The sequence below is a fragment of the Papaver somniferum genome, chromosome 6, assembly GCF_003573695.1.
Source record: "Papaver somniferum cultivar HN1 chromosome 6, ASM357369v1, whole genome shotgun sequence".
Lineage (NCBI taxonomy): Eukaryota > Viridiplantae > Streptophyta > Magnoliopsida > Ranunculales > Papaveraceae > Papaver > Papaver somniferum.
In genome coordinates this window covers 144,583,156-144,588,234 of record NC_039363.1, presented here as the reverse complement: position 1 = coordinate 144,588,234, position 5,079 = coordinate 144,583,156, and positions in this window count along the sequence as shown.

Sequence of the window (5,079 nt, the reverse complement as noted above, 5' to 3'; positions counted from 1 at the left end):
ACATGACAACATACTCCTTGTAAATACGAATTTGATCATCCAACTCCCTTTGAAGAACCTTTTATCTTTCATTCTCGAAGATCATAATTCTTGATATATAGTACACAATGAAGCCCATCAATTTTCCTTCTCAATCGTTGTTTATCATGACAAATATTATCAATGACTTTAATCAAATTATTATTCAGATAAACACTGATGGTTTCTAGAACACACTCGGGACCTGGTAATTGACTGCTCTATTAAAGTAAGAGATCGTCATGTTGGTTGTTACACAGTTTGGTACACGAACCTGCTCTAATACCAATTGAAAATGCAGAGGATACCAAATACACCTAACATTTTTATTTTGATAGGATTATGAACGTATGCAGTACTTTTATAACAATCGAAAGATGCGAAAAAGTAAAAAGCACACGCACAAGATTTTTTTTTAATGAGGAAACCGCTGTTAGAGCATTGCTCGGTCGAACTCGCATGCGTTGCTATCTCAAGCATGTTTGTCAATTTTAGTGACCAAAACTATAAGTCTTGATTTCTAGTCTATTATAGCTAAGTCTCGGACTAGGATAGAAAGTGTAGTTGATCTCAAGGACTTCATGGCGATTCATCATACAAGTAGAAGAACTACTCAAGGAACCGGTGGAACTTCTCGACAAAAAGGTATGTGAAGACTTGAACTTATCTGTCACTCAAAAGTCTATCTACTCTATCTCCTACTCTTTGAGACAAGAAGTCGTATGCTATATATATAGACTTGGATTATACACATTTGGTATTTCGAGCCGAGTATACCACGCCTATATATATCTCGAAATATGTGTTGGTAAGCTTTTTTCTTCGAACAAGTTTATCTTTACCTAGTGACGAAAGTCATGATATGTTTCAATCATCTTGAAAATTGCTTTGACGAGAAATGGTGTAACAACTATATAACGACCTCTAAGAATGTTTCAATGATTGAAATGAGAGTTTAGATTACATAACCAATGGTGGACATAAGCATTATTGTGGAAATACATTTATGTATAAGTCCTATTCCTTGAACCAAACTTTGCGAACTTTGTTGATCAATAGAACCGGAAGAATGGCGTGAGCCAAGTCCGCAAACTGTCGAAGTTCTCAAACCCGAGAATTTCTGCTGGAGTTGACAAACTACTTGCGTGAAGCTAAGTCCGCGAACTCAGTCCGCGAACCCAGTCCGCGGACCGGTAAAGTTCTCATACCCGAGAATTTCTTCTGGAGTTTGTAAACTCTGCCTGGTAACATAAGTCCGCGAACCTAGTCTGCGAACTTGAGAAGGTTATATATCTGAAAATGATTTCTGAACTTAAACTTAAAAAGACTAAGGAATGCAGTTTGCAAACCGTGGCTATAAAAGTTCATGAACCGATTCAAGTGAATCAAATCATCTTTGCTTCAATTGTGTCTTGTGTAGTACATGAGATTTCCTTGCAATTGAACAACTCTCTAACTAGTTCATCTTGAAGTCATTTTAACTATTTATGGTGAATAAGAACATGGTTGATATGAAATGCTCATATGGCTGACCTTTTGGTCAACTATTGTTGAACCAACAAGTGCATACGTTTGGGTACGGTTAACAAACCTAGAAGTATGCATTGTCAAGTGTGTATAACAAGCTAAGTTTTCGATCTAACGGTTGAGAAATATTAGCTTGAATCTAAATCAGGTTTTCATTTAACGGTGAATATTGAATGCTTTGTTACTAAGCTAACATTGATTGCAAACCCTGATTTGAAAGACTATATAAATGAGACATCTAGTATTGTGCAAAACTAATCCCCACACCTTACTTGTGATACTAGTTTGTGTGCTAGAGTCGATTCTCCTTTAACCTTTGGTTTTCTTCTTCTAAAACCAGGTTAACGACTTAAAGACTTCATTGGGATTATGAAGCCAGACCGATACTACTTTTATCGTAGTTGTGTGATCTTATCTTGCATCTTCTATCATACGAGTAAAATCATATTGATTGGCTTGAGATTGATATCTCCGATAGGAAAGACATAAAAAGTAATCACAAACATCTTCGTCTCATTGTTTGTGATTCCGCAACATCTTGTTTCCCTACCATACGATTAAGATTGTTATGAGGTGATAGACACATTTTTGTGTCCGATTTGTCTCGATTCGATATATTGCTAGGGCTCATTTTTGTACTTATTATGGTGTTTTATTTATTTGTAGGTATTTTTGGCTAATAAACATTTTTGGAAAAAATTGGCTCGAAAAGTTGACGGAAAGCACCCGGAGGACACTTGCTATTCGGACCCCCGGCTTGGATAAGGGGAAACCCCAGGACACCCCTTAAGGCAGCTGCTAAAGGCACACCTACTCGGGATAGGGGGCGCCCTTTCTTCTTCACGGTTTCAAATCCAGAAAATTGGCGGGAAATATTTGGAAGTTTTGGCGATCGTGATTTGGAGAAGTTTGAGGTCGATTAAACCTCTGATTTTCATAGAATAAACTCCTTATGGGTCTAGGAATCTGATATGGGTGTTTAAATCGATTAGACTGGGATCAATCGACGGATTTTTATCACAACAGAAATATATGGAAAATCACGTGTGTGACCTGTTTTAGGGAATTTTAGAGAGATTAAAGTGTCGTAAACCTTCCCAAAGATTTGTATCTATCTAAGGAAGAGTTTAGAATAAAAAGGAAAGCTCAGAAACGCGTAGAAATTCTAAAACAAGAAATTGCCGCAACTTTGCCGTGAAGAGAAGGAAAGAGATTTTGAAAGATTTGGGAGAGATTTAATCGATATTTTTGATATAAATAGATGGCTTGGGCCATATAGAAGGGGTGTCGAGAGTTTGGGGACCTAAGGAGAGCCAGAGAAGAAGAAATCATAGCTTTGCCAAACTCTGTTTCTGCTACTGCTGCTGCTGAAGAGGAAGAACGCGAAGAACATTGATGCACGGGAAACAGTCGCAGAACAGTGTCGTTGTTTAACAGCTGAAGAACATTAAGCTGTGTAGGACAGTCGTATTCTAGGGTCTTAAACGCATGCCTTTGGTACCTTTGCTTCTTAGATGGCTACTCCGGTTATAATCAGATCGTTATTGCCCCAGAAGACCAAGAGAAAACCACTTTTACCTGTCCCTTTGGTACCTTTGCGTATAGACGCATGCCTTTCGGGCTATGTAATGCCTGTGCAACTTTTCAGCGTTGTATGATGAGCATATTTTCTGATATGGTAGAACGGTTCTTAGAGGTCTTTATGGATGATTTTTCAGTGTTTTATTCATCTTTCGATGAGTTCTTGCATCATTTGACATTAGTGTTGACTAGGTGTAAGGAAAAAAATTTAGTGCTTAATTGGGAAAAATGCCATTTCATGGTTAAATCAAGAATTGTGTTAGGGAACATCGTCTCTTCAAAGGGTATAGAGGTAGACAAAGCCAAAGTTGACCTTATTAAGACTTTACAGGTCCCAAAAACCGTAAAAGATATTAGGTCATTCCTAGGGCATGCAGGTTTTTACCGTCGATTCATTAAGGATTTTAGCTTGATTTGTAGACCTCTTTGCAATTTGCTTACTGTTGTAGGAATTCGATTGCGGTAAATAAGGATTCGTTGCTCGAACTTGTAAAGATTTAAAAATTAAGATATGTACAGAATATATGTCACAAGATCAAGAGGAACCAGGACTCAGGATTCCAATGTGTTTCATATTCAAGTGGCTCAGAAAATAATCCTAGGCGATTATAGCTCAAAATAAAACAAGTATTAACTCTATCTTTGCCAAATTAGATTCCATAAAATATTACTTGTATATTATAAGCATGGCACATCAAGAATCCCTAGGACTAAGCATGTTCCATCAAACAAAATCACAAGTAATTAATTGAAATCATAAATCAATTAAAATCGGTGCAAAAAGTGAATTAAGAATTATTTAAATAACCACATGGATGAAAAACAGCTTCCTCCATCATCCCAGTATTGGGGTTTAGCTACTCATAATAATCATGTTCTCAAAATACATACTTGATGCTCAAAATATGATTAAAAGAGTGAAAAATATAAAACAGTGAAACTACGACCCTCTATAAGCGTCCAGAGAAGAACGATACCAGACAACTGCAGTAAAAGAACGACACTCCGCTGCTGCTGTTGATGCTGCTGAAAATAAGTCTGCCCTGGAGAGTCTGTTCTTCGTGTTCTTCGATCTTTGTTAATGGCAGCAGCAGCAGCAGCAGGTACAATTCCTGCAACTCCTCCTGCGCCTCTCTGCTGGCCTCCCAATCGACCCCTAACTCTTCATCCCCCTTCTCTGACATAAAACCAACTATTTATAGGCTTTAAATCCCCTTGAAACTCGATCAAACCCCTTGGAAATCTCCATTATTCTTTACGGGTTGTTTGAAGAATAATCTTCTTCTTGTTGCGTTACAGGCTGTTTCTAGCTATTATCTCGTCTCAAATATCTTCTAGGACTTTTACCCAACTGTTTTGATGTATATCCCACGCAAGATATCCCATAAATCTCTCAAACTAATCTCAAACCCTAAACAGAAACCGTGTGCACTGTCTTGACTTTGTGTGGATTTTCTGACTTATCCAGCCCAATTAGATGGGTCTAATCGCTTCTAACAGGTCCCTTATGTCTTTTAGAGTCCGTGGGTACCAAATTTGCCCATTGAATCGCCTCCTAGGTCGCTCAAATCCTTGATCCAAAACTGTTGACGATGCTGCCTTTTTTTTCCGCCAAAATCCAGTTTTGAAACTTTGAAGATGACCTCCCCCTATCCAGTTCCGGTGTCCCTTTAGTACATTCCCTGAAATGGGGCGCCCATTAGTAATTAGGTTACCCCTTATCCAAAGTGAGAGTCCGTATAGTAATTTTCTCCCACGAGCGCAAAAACCACTTTTTAGCCAATTTCGCCGCAAAAGCTTATTTCTCCAAAAACACCTACAAAGACATAAAATAACCAAATAAGTACAAAATCGAGCACTAACAATATAAACAATTGGGACAAATTAGACACATAAATGCGTCTATCAAATACCCCCAAACTTATTATTTGCTAGTCCTCGAGCAAATCTAAT